The sequence below is a fragment of the Camelus ferus genome, chromosome 10, assembly GCF_009834535.1.
Source record: "Camelus ferus isolate YT-003-E chromosome 10, BCGSAC_Cfer_1.0, whole genome shotgun sequence".
Taxonomy (NCBI): Eukaryota; Metazoa; Chordata; class Mammalia; order Artiodactyla; family Camelidae; genus Camelus; species Camelus ferus.
The window spans coordinates 65,607,244-65,619,800 of record NC_045705.1 but is presented as its reverse complement, the minus strand read 5'-3'; the positions used below and the strand labels follow the sequence as shown (position 1 = coordinate 65,619,800).

General features: G+C 42.3%; 1 long non-coding RNA gene across 1 annotated transcript; it reads left to right on the top strand.

Annotated features, from left to right (window-relative positions):
- Window positions 1-51: 51 nt before the first annotated feature.
- On the top strand, window positions 52-11,693 carry LOC116666525. Its single transcript, XR_004323434.1, has 3 exons — window positions 52-207; window positions 8,436-8,566; window positions 9,976-11,693. It is a non-coding gene; the product is annotated as an uncharacterized LOC116666525 (long non-coding RNA).
- The last annotated feature ends 864 nt before the right edge of the window (window positions 11,694-12,557 follow it).

The following is a 12,557-nucleotide window of genomic DNA, read 5'->3' as shown; positions in this document are numbered from 1 at the left end:
ACCTCAGGCGGCCTGAAGGACTCAGCCGTCAGTCACGGAGAAATACTTTCTTTTTTTTGGAAGCTCCCAAACGCCTGAAGGAAGGGAATAGAAATTTTGAGAAGTCACTCTCCTGGGGAGAGCGTCCTACCTCCTAAAAGTCACCCTTGATCATCTCAGTGACGGGGGCAGAGCAGAGCAGAGAAGGCCGGAAAAACCCGCCAAATGGTTTGTATAGCGCACGCATGCGCGAGACCCAGGTTCAGCCCCACCCCTTCCCCTCCGCTTCCTTCTCCGGGTTCCCGGACTGAGCGCGCGCACGCGCGTCCGAGGGCGCGTGCGTACAGACGCCTGCACGCCCGCCGGCGCGCCCGCGCCTGGCGGTCGGCCCGCCCCACGGCGGCTGCGCAGTTGTACCTCGCCCCCCGCGAAAGCGAGGCCCGGGCGCGCACAGTTACCAGCTTCCAGCAACCATCCCGCGGTTTGTACCCGCTGCGGATTCCGCCGCTGTTTTCCCGGCGCCGCCTGCTCCGCGAAGCTCTGTGACGTGTGTTCGTCACCCTTTTGTCCTGGGCCTTGGTGCGCAGGCGCTCAAATGTCCCATTCTGTGCTCAACGCGGGAAAGGGCTTGTTGTCTCTTCTGTTTCCTGCGTCATCCCTGTACTTGGTGTGACTTAGTTAGGGAATCTGGTTGCCATGGTTATCGTCATGGTTACCACCGAGGTCCCAGCCACAGTGACTGGTCTGTTTTATGGATCTGGCGCATTTCGGTGGAAAAGAGGTGGACAGGTGAAAGAAGTGATTTACTTTTGGACACATTAGGTTTGAGTGCCTTTGAAATTTCCAGTTAGAGGTTCCTACTGGGAGACTGGAAGCTTGGGAGTTAAGATGGTCACTAAGGGGGGGAGTTTAATGATGAGAAGAGGGTCTTCCCCTGAAATATCTCCTAATTCTGTGAGCCAGAAATCTCCATTGGCTCACCTTAGATCAAATAATCTTCCGCATCATACTTGGCTAATGGGTTGGTTGCTTGGCAGTCTTTTCTAGAAAAGCTTGGGGGTATATAGCAGGAGCCTTAAAAATGTCCACCCTCCTTGACTCAGCATTTCTTGTCCTAAGAAAACCAGCCCAAACCCAAAGTTTTGTGAAGATGTTCTCTGTTGTCCTATTTACAATAAGACAATAAAAAATGGAAACTGAGCACCTAAAGGTAGGAAAGTATAGGGTATCACCAGAGCACTCAAGAAGCCGAAGACTTCTAGGGGGGCACCTCAGGGCATGAGATGTGGGAGGAAGGGCCAGGTCGAGGGGAGCACCCTGTCTTGGCCTCAATCAGGCGTGTGGAGCAAGGTGTAGTCTGCATACTAACCACTGTTGAGGGAGGGCTGGAGAGGGAAAACCAGCTCACTTTCCCCTGAGGCCTCTTACTGGTGGATACCAAGGGTGGAGGGTGGGAGTGGTCCACCTGGTACAGGCAATAAAGGGTGTATTAGTTTTCTGTTGCTATGTAATATTTATCATAAATTTATTCGCTTAAAACAACATTCACTTATTAGCCCAGCGATCTGTAGGTCAGAAGCCAGGGCAAACATGTCTGGATTCTCAGTAAGGCTGAAATAAAAGTATTAGCTAAGTTGCATTCCTTTCTAGAGGTTTCTTCCACCAGCCAGAGACATACTAGGTTAGGACCACCTAGATAATGTCCCTTTCTTAAGGTCAACTGATTTGGGAATGTAATTATGTCTGCAAAATCCTTTTATAGCAGTGTGAAGGGCACTTTTCCAACAGGAAAAGACATTGACCCAAAAGAACACAACAAAGAAAAAAAGCAAAAGAAGTTATTGGAACAACAGCATGATCTGTTTTGTAATACGTAATGCTTCCAATTTTGGGTATAGTTTCACTTCGTGATAATTACCAAAATAATGTCATATAGTGGAGAGACAGTTAAAAAAAATCAGCTGTTTTGGGTGTCGAACAGGCTAAGTATGGCACTGACTCCCCTTCCTTAAATCCTTTTCTGAATTATTCATTGTCTGTAATTATCTGGAGGTGGGTGATGGGGGTTGATAGTCAAAAGACTGGTTCTGATCTCTTATAGAAAGCTTTCAAGAACATGTCAAGACCCTCTTTTTAGAATGTGGGATTATTTGTCATATATTGTATACTCAGATAACAAGAAAAAAATCTCATTCCACATCCTGTTACAAATGCTTAGTGACCCTTTGTATTTCCTCTTCTGCGACTTGGAGGTTTACATCCTTTGTCCTTTGCCTTTTCTTACCAAGTAGCAGGAGCTCCTGGTATATTAAAGACCAAGGGTCACAAACTATGGCCCTTAGGCCATATATGACCAGACCAGCTGCCTGTTTTTATAAGGCCTGCAAGTTAATAATAGCTTTTTATGTTTTCAAATGGTTGAAAAAAAAGAATAACAATATTCCATTGTGTATGGAAATCATATGAAATCCAAACCTCAGTATCCATAAAGCTTTTTCGGAACACAGCCATGCTTATTTGTTTATGAATGGCCTGTGGTTGCATTTGTGCTGCAGACACAGACTTGAATGGTTGTGACAGAGACCTTATAGCCCCTGCGCCTCAAATGTTTACTGTCTGACTCTTTACAGAAAATGTTTGCAGACCCCTGCCATAGACAATAACCAGAGTCCATCAAATAAATGTGTTGCACACGTATTTTTCCCAACCTGCCTTTTTTTTAGCAAAGATATTTTTATTTTATTTTCTTACAGTTTTATTGAGGTATAATTGACATACAGCATCATATAAGTTTAGGTGTACAACATAATGATTTGACTTAGATACATCATAAAGTGATGACCACAATAAGTTTACTGAACATCCATCATCTCATATAGATACAAAATTAAAGAAATAGAAAAAAATTTATTTTCTTTATGATGAGAACTCTTAGGATTTACACCCTTAACAGCTTTCGTATATAACATACAGCAGTGTTGATTATATTTATCATGTTGTACATTTCTTCCTTAGCTCTAATTTATCTTTTAACTGGAAGTTTGTACCTTTTGACTACCTTCATCCAATTCCCCTTTCCCCCACCTCTGCCTCTGGTAACCACAAAATCTAATTTCTTTTTTGATGAATTTGTTTGTTTGTTTGTTTTTGAAATATAGTTGACCTACAACACTATGTTAGTTCGTGGTATACAACGTAGTGATACGATACTGCTGTACGCTTCAAAGTGATCACCATAAGTCTAGCAATCATCTGTCACCATACAAAGATACAGTTATTGACTATTTTTCCTACATTGTACGTTTCATACCTGTGACTCACTTATTTTGTACCTGGAAGTTTGTACCTCTTAATCTCCCTAAGCTATTTCTCTCCTCCCTTCACCCCTCTCCCCTCTGGCAATCACTTGTTTCTTCCCTGTATATATGAGTCTGTTTCTCTTTTGTTATGTTTGTTCATTTATTTTGTTTTTTAGAGTCCACATGTAAATGAAATCATACAGTATTTGTCTTTCTCTAGCTGACTTATTTCACTTAGCATAATACCCTCTAGATCCATCTATGTTGTCTCAAATGACATGATTTCATTCTTTTTTTTTTTTTGTGGTTGAGTATTCCCTCGTTTATGTATATACCACATCTTTATCCACTCATCTATCAATGGGCCCTTAGGTTGCTTCTGTATCTTGGCTGTTGTAAATAATGCTGTCATGAACATAGGGGTGCAGATATCTTTTCGAATTAACATTTTTATTTTCTTCAGATGAATACCCAGGAGTGGAATTGCTGGATGTTATGGTAGTTCTATTTTTAATTTTTTGAGGAATCTCTATACTGTTTTCAATAGTGGCTGCACCAGTTTACATACCCACGAGGTTTCTCTTTTCTCCACATCCTTGCCAGTGCTTGTTATTTGTTGTCTTTTTCATGATAGCTATTCTGATGGGTGTGAGGTGATATCTTATAGTGGCTTTGATTTGCCTTTCTCTTTGATATAGAGCATTTTTTTCATGTGTTGGTTGGCCATCTGTATGTCTTCTTTGGAAAAATATCTATTCAGGTTCTCTGCCAATTTTTTAATTGGGTTTTTTTAACATGTTGACCTGTATGAGTTCTTTGTCTATTTTGGATATTAACCGCTTGTTGGATATATCCTTTGCAAATTTTTTCTCCCATTCAGTAAGTGACCTTTTTGTTTTGTTGATAGTTTCCTTCACTGTGCAAAAAAAGCTTTTTAGTTTAACGTAGTCCCATTGTATTTTTGCTTTTGTTTCCTTTGCTTGAGGAGACATACCCTCCCAAATTGCTAAGACCGATGTCACAGAGTGTCCTGTCTGTGTTTTCTTCCCTAGTCTGTCTTTTACCTTTCTGTTTCCTCTACCAGAGTTTACAATTTTTGTGTCTCTCTTTTCCTTTATGGCTTTTAGGTTTCCTGCTTTGCTTAATAAGATCTTCCCAACCAAAGCTTATGCAAATGTTCTTCTAATATTTTTTTGGTTAATTTAATTGCTTTACATTTTACCTTTTACACTGATCCAAACCTTGAAATCATTACTGAATCACAGTGGACAGCCTCCCCTTTTTCCTGTGTCCGATGGCAGTGGCTTGAGGATGGCCTCCTTTGTTTAGATGTTTGCTACTGGTTTGTGTTAAGAATGTATGATCAGAGTTTAGTTGTTTTCTTCTAGTTCTGTTGTGCTTAGAGTTTACTAGGAATGACTGCTGAATGGTACCCAACACTGCAAGAGAATGATTTCTTCTTTTAACCCGTAGGTGTAATAAGATGTCACTTTTATAATGATATAATCAAGAGTCACTTTAATTTAACAAATTGTGTATTAAAAACATTTGTGGATTGAAGAATACTATCAAGAAAGTGAAAAGATAATCCACAGAATAGGGGAAAACATTTGCAAATCATATAAGGGTCTAGTTTCCAGATTGTATAAAGAACACTTACAACTAAAACAACAAAAATACAAACAGCCCAATTTAGAAATAGGCAAAGGGTGGAATAGACATTTCCCTAAAGGAGATATACAAATAGGCTGTAAGACATGGAAATATGCTTAACCTCACTAGTCATTAGAGAAATGTGAGTCATGTTACTTCACACCCACTAGAATGGCTATAACAAAAAAAGATGAACAATAGCAAATGTTGAATTTGTGAAGAAATCAGATCCCTCAAACATGCTGGTGGGAATGCAGAATAGTGCAGCAGCCTGGTGGATCCTCAAACAGTTAAACATAGAATTACCATATGGTCCAGCAATTCCACTCCTAGTTATATACCTAAGAAAATTGGAGGTGTGTGTATGCAGATACTCCTACAAGAATATTTGTAACAGCGCTATTTATAATAGCCAATGATTGGAAACAACCTAAATGTCCATCAACTGATGAATGGATAAATAAAATGTGGTATATCCATACAGTAGGCTATTATTCAGAAAATAAAGGGAATAAAGTTACTGACACGTGCTACGACGTGGATGAACCTTGGAAGCATTATGTTAAATGAGAGCAGGCAGAAAAAAAAGCCGCATGTTGGATAGTTCCCTTCATAGGAAATGTTCAGAACAGACACATCCATAGAGACAGAGAGTAGGTTTGTGGTTGCCAGGGGCTGGGGAAGGGAAGAATGGGGAGTATCTGCTAATGGTATAGGGTTTCTTTTTTGGGTGATGAAAAGGTACTAGCATTTGATGGTGGGGATGGTTGCACAATAGTGTGAATAGACAACATTGTGAATATACTAAAAAACATCAAATTGTACACTTTGCAAGGGTGACTTATCTCATTAGAACTTTTTTTAAAATGGTCATGTAGCTGTGTTTTGTAAGCAGTAATAATCCAATACAAACGCTCTTTATGTAGTATTTACAGTAAAGAGAAATACTACAATTCCTGTTAAGCCATGAAAAGCCCTATATATCCTGAAAGTTTATGGTGGGGAGGATGTATCATCATTTTTTCTAATGGCTCGTCATCTCAGAGGAACAGGTTAGTCGGGAAATAAAATACAAGCAGTGCCCCATGCTGTTCTCTCAATATAAACTGAAGTCTGTGGGTGGAAAACCCAGGCTGTCTATCTATAATGGAAGGAGGAAGGAGCAGCTCCTGGTCCAAGTGGCCATGGCAGGTCAGGGGACAGCCACTCCCCGGGGAGGCTTCCAGACCAGCCTGTGTTCCAAGAGAGCTGTTTGATACCAGGTGCTGCACACCTGCTCTGCGACAGCTCTTTGACTTTTGCTATGCTTTGTAATGATGACGCAATCCCTGAGTTATTGGTATCTTACCCCATTTCCCACATGCAAATAAGGAAGCTCAGAGAGGGAAATGCTTATCTGGGGAGAGTTCTCTGCTTAAAGGTGAAGACACATCCAGCCCAGCCCAGGTCTCCATCTCAAGTTCACGTTTTAATTGCAGCCAAAAACAACCCCCCCCAAACAAACAAACAAACAAAAAAGAATCTCATTTTAACATAGGAATACAAAATACAATACTCACATAGTGCTTTACAGCTTATAATGCTTTAAGTATGCTTTGTCGTACATTTTTAGCACATGCAAGAAAAACGTTAATCCCATTTTACAGATAGGGATTCCATATACTCAGAGAGTTTAGATAATTTGCTGGATATTGTACCGCTGGTAAGGAACAGAGGAAACTGTGGACCAGTTCTTTTATATTGCAGCTGTGAGTAGGTATAGAGAATCTATTGTGGGGAACTCTCAAGGAATAATCAGGAGAGATTTAAAACCAGCTTCTGTCACGGATCCTAGACTTTGATTGCAAATGGGAGCCTCATGAACCTCACATTTGTTAGAAATGATTGAAAGGGGAAGGCCAGGGCCAATCATACACTGCTGTTGACACACACAGGGTGGAGAGGTCACGTGTATTCTGTACTCTAGCAGGAGTTGACGCAAAGTGGAAATCAGGACGTGATGCTGAGAATTTATGTTTGGAAAATGCAAACTTTGATAAAGAGTGGCTTTTTAGCCAAAGAGCAGCAGTATATATAAATATAACGTATAATATTTTATGTAATATATAACATAATTAATAATACATGTATAATAGTATATAATTACATATACCACCCCCCAGGATATCAAATAGAAATTTTAAAGGGCTTGGGGGAGGTGTAGAGATGGGACAGAAATACTTTGAACTGTCATGTAATAATGTAGTTTGTAATAATGAAAAGTAAAATTGAAGATTATAATGTGATCTCAAGATTAAGCAATGTTATATCCTAAGTTAAGGATTTTAATTTTATTTTACACTTTTAATTTTATTTATTTTACAACTTCATTATATCATTTATTTTTATTGTGGTAAAAGCATAAACTTAAAATTTACTGTCTTAGCCATTTTTATTTGTACACTTCATTAGTATTGTCGTTTATTTTTGACACTAATATTGCCTGGAGGCACAGTTCTGCATTGTAGGCATGTAGCCACCAGGTGGCGGTAGTGTGGCACAGTCCCAGAGACTGAGCCACCGCAGGATTGGGAGTGAAACTGTCCTTCCCTCCCAGGCTATGTGAAACTAAGGCTTTCTGGATAGGGGGAGGCAAGATTTTAAAAAACAAAACTATGAACCTTGAACCAATTAACTACAGTTTGTTGAGTTGTTATCATGTCTGAGGCACTGGGTTGGACCCCTGGTGGAGAGATGGTGGGAAGGGGAGTGTTACACAGACAGTACTGCCCCCACAGTGCTGAGGACCAGGGCTGGTATCTACTGTGCACTACGTGCTGGGTACCTCTCGTGTTATCCTTACTCCTAAGGCAACCCCGCCTCTGCTCCCCGAATGTTTCCCTATTATGGCCACAGTGATCTGTTTGAAATTCAAATATGGTCATGTCACCCTCACTCCTTGTGTAGAACCCTTTCAGTGGATTCCTTCTACTTTTAGACCCCCAAGGCCCAACCTTTGTTCCCCTTTCTCCGGCCACACTGGTCCACCTGCCACAGAGTTCTTATCCCCGCTGTGCACCACCCCCCAGAATGTTCTTGCCTCTCCTCTTCGTGGACTGACTCCAGCTCCTCTTTCATATTTTATCTCAGCAGCACTTTCTCAGGGCCTCTTCCCTGACCTCAAGCATCTCTCTTTCATGACCTTTATCACAGTTTTCATTTCACATTTATTTGTCATTCTTGGATTAATATCTCTCCAGCTTTTTTTTTACTGTAAGCTCCCTGGGGGCAGATCACACATCTGATTTTATATCCTGGTTCTTGCCACGTGGCAGGCTCTCAGTAGATGCTTATTGACTGAACAAAGGAAAGAAGCTAGAGTTTGGAGGCCTTGCTTAGGGTCCCACAGTCAGCAGAGAGGCCAACTTAGATGGGGTGTAGATTTCCACTCTGCCCACTTAAGTTGCCTTTGAGCCCTTTGTGACCTTGGACAGGTGAAATGACCTCTGCACTTCACTTTCCTAGTTTGTCACATGGGAACAAAACCAGGTGGAAGGACTGCTGGACTCCAGGATGACTGTGAAAATGAAATGAACTGACACATGCAAAGGAAGCATTGAGGCATTGGACTGTTGGATGGAGACCAACAAAAAAATGTAAAATATCCCATTAATAATGCTTTATATTGACTACATGTTTACATGTTGAAAAGATAATGCTTTGAATATATTGGGTCAAATAAAGTGTTATCTTTTTTTTTTTATAAAGTGTTATCTTATGATATATATTATAAATTAATTTTTTTAACTTTTTTGACGTGGACACTAGAACATTTAAAATTACACGTGACTTGCATTATATTTCTACTGGGCAGCACTGCTCTAGGTCACGGTTTAGATGTGGAATTAGCTGAGTGGTCCAAAGGCAGGCTTTGACTTGCTCTATTGGGTGGACTGGGAAAATTTGCCGATATTCCTGAATCTTGGTTTTTTCCTCTGTGAATGTAAGGCTTGCGAAGATTGCACAATAATGCAAGTGAAACCCTTGCACAATGCCTGGTGCCTGGAATGCCCTTGATAAATGTAAACTATCCTGATTGTGAACATGACAGGGATTAGACAGAACTCTGATGGTGGGAACTGCTGGTTACCCCATATCTATATTTTTCTTCTTACACCAAGACACTCCTGCTTTTTAGCTGGACCTGTGGCTGCCCAGAATCAAGACTGCATCTCCCAGACTTCCTTGCAGCCAGGTGTGGTCATGGGACGGGGCTCTGTCCAATAGCATGGGAGTCAAAGAGGCGTGGGCATCCTCAGGGCTGTGCCCTTAAGGAGAAGAAGGGGCATGCTCCCACATCCCCTTCTCTCCCTTCCCCGAGGTTAGAAGGGGGAGGCGGTGGTAGCCATCTGGAATGGGGACTGGAGGACCAACGCAATGCCTGAGGGATGAGAGAGTTACAAAGAGAATAATCTTGGGTATCTCTTGCTGTAGAGACATATTCTTCCCTGCCCTAAGGCTTATGCCTGGATTATTACAAAAGAGTGAAATTCTTTTTTTTAAGGCCACTGTTACTGTGGCTTACTCTAGCTCATGCAGCTCTGGTGCCCAGAGGTTGCCCACACTGGTGCTTTGGACACCAGGATTCCCATGCTTGTCTTGGTCCAGATTGGTTCAGAACCAGGCAGGGCCAAGCTTGTGTGTTGAGGTCCTCAGTGTGGCTGGAGGCAGCCAGGAATGGACATTGTTGCTTCTCCAAGGGCATTCATCTCTACTCCTTTGTCCTGTTTGCAGGGGAAGAGCCCAGCAGGCTGGGTGTTTGTATGCAGTCAACCCGTGGTGGCTGACCAGGTCCCCTTGGAGCTGCCCAGAGTGGCTCCGGATGGCTCTGAATGGACCTGCATTCATAAGGTCCAAAAGATTCCTGGTGGCCATAAGTACAGAGGTGTTCTGGTTTATAAATTAGTTTCAGTATTTATAAACTAGTCTCTGAAAAATGAGTTAAGTAAGGACGACTCCCCCAGAGCCTGGACATCTCTCAGGATGTGATATTCATTGTTTTCAGATGTGCAAAGCTGAGGACCAGAATCTGGAGGATGAAGATGAAGGAAGATAAAGGAAGCCATGGAGAACCAGTGTAGATGGTGGAGAACCAGGGTAGACAGTCAGGCCTTCATCAGCGTCAGCTCCCAGCTCGCGTCTCACCTTTTGTGTTCTCACAAGGACAAAATGAAAGCTCTGGGTTTCATAACAGGTGGTCACTGAAAAACCAGGGGAATCAGTGAACATGGGTGCAATGCCCTCTCCTCTGAATGTGGAAGGCCACGGAGAAACCTGGAGGAAGCTGTTTCTTGTCAAAGAATTTGACTGTAATTTCAGTATAGAGGTTTAAAATATGTCCACAAATTCTTTGATAATTCTCCATCAAAAGGTGAAGCCTCATTCCCCTCTCCTTACGCGTGGCCTGGATTTAGGGACTTGTTGTTAGTGGACAGAATGTGGCAGAAGAGACGTCTGGGACAAGGACATTAAAGCCAGCCTCTCTCAGGTCACTTGGCCCAGGGAAGACTTCTGGTATGTCATGAGGCCACTCAAGCAGCCCTAGGGACAAACTGCATGGCAAAGCCTGAGGCCTCCTGTCAACAGCCATGAGTGAGCATCTTGGAAGCAGATCTTCCAGCCCCAGTCCAAACTTTGGATGATGGCAGCCCCAGCCAACATCCTGACTGCAGAAGCACCCAGCTAAGCTGCTTCTGGCGCCTGACCCATAGAAACTGTGAGATAATGTGTTTGTTTCAAGCTGCTAAATTTTAGCATAATTTGTTACATGGCCATAGATATGTCACATACCCAGGTTTCTTGAGATTTCTCTGGGCTGGTGCTTCCCTTGAACTCATCTCTTCTGTGGCTGGATGAGTTCTTACCGTATTTTCAGAGATACAAAATCTTTAGGAAGAAAAAGTTAAAAATATTTATTTGGTGATTTGATTACAGAACAAGAATACACAAGCAGGTATATCATTTTTTTTTAAGTTTACAGCGATCCTGAGTGGTGTTGAGGTGGCCTCGCCCAAAGGTGCCACTTCCACATGGTGACTCACAGAGTTTTATATCTAGCCCAGACTTTTCCTCTGAGGCCAGAGGTGCAGGCACAACTGTTCTTTTGGTGCCTCTTTTAGAGAGGACACATCTTAAATTCAATATTCCCAAAACTAGATTAGGGGTTCCCATACCTGGTCTTCTCTGGCATTACCTCTCCCAGCAGATGACACTAGTGTCCACAAAGGTCCACACGTCAGAAGCCTCAGGGTCACCAGGACAAAGCTCTCCTCCCTTCCCACCGCATTTCCTATTCTGTTTACAGGCAGACTTCATCTTCCTGTGCTTCACAGATACTGCGTTTTTTTACAAATTGAAGATTTGTGGCAACCCTTCCACCAGCAAGTCTCTTGGGACTGTTTTTCCAAGAGCGTTTGCTCACTCTGTGTCTCTGGGTCCCACTGTGGTAATTCTCACAATATTTCAAATTACAGGCAGACTTCATTTTCCTGTACTTCACAGATACTGCGTTTTTTTACAAATTGAAGTTTTGTGGCAACCCTCCCATAAGCAAGTCTCTTGGGACCATTTTTCCAACAGCCATTTGCTCACTCTGTGTCTCTGGGTCCCACTGCAGTACTTCTCACAATATTTCAAATGTTCTCATGATTGTCATGTTTGTTATGGCGATCTGGGGTCAGTGATCTCTGATGTTGCCACTACAACTCACTGAACGCTCAGATGATAGCGTTTTTTTTTTTAGCAATAAAATATTTTAGAATTAAAGTATGCACATTGTTTTAGACATAATGCTGTCGCACACTTAGACTGCAGTATAGTGTAAACATAACTTTTTAATGCACTGGGAAGTCAAAAAATTCATATGACTCACTTTATTGTAATATTCACTTTATTGCGGTGGTCTGGAACCAAACCTGCAGTATCTCCAAGATGTGCCTGTATTTCCCTCTTGTTTCCCCAAGGAAACCCTCTTTCCTCTCTCCATCACCACCATCCTCATCCCCACTACCATCCTGTCTCACTGGATGACCTACCAACTGGTCCCCACACCGTGTCTCCCTTCCAATCTATTTTCTACTCCATACCAGAGAGATCTTTTCAAAAAGCAATGTAGTCCTGTCACACCTGCCTCCTCATGCCCCCTCTTATGTAAGACCAATCCTTCATGTCCCATTGCTTATAGGATGAAGAACCACATGTTTACTGAGACTTCAAGCCTCTGCCCAGTCTGGCCCCAGTCACCTCCCTCCAGCCTCCTCTTATATTACTCGTCTCCTTGATTTCTGTGCTCCAGCCCCAGTGGCCTGACTTCCATAAATGAGCCAAGCCTCATCCTGCCACAGGACCCTTGCACTTGCCCTTACCTCTGCTTGGGTCTCTCTTTGCCCCTCTCATTGCCTGGGAGCTCCCACTCTTTCTTCAGGTCACAGACAAGCAAGAAACTATCATCAACCCACCCAACAAGGTCAGTGACCCTTTATCATATTCTCTCATAACTCATCTTAATGGAAATTTTATATTATTTTTGACCCCACACTAGACACTAGGGGCCCTATCTGTATATTCACAGTTGTGTTGCAATGTCTG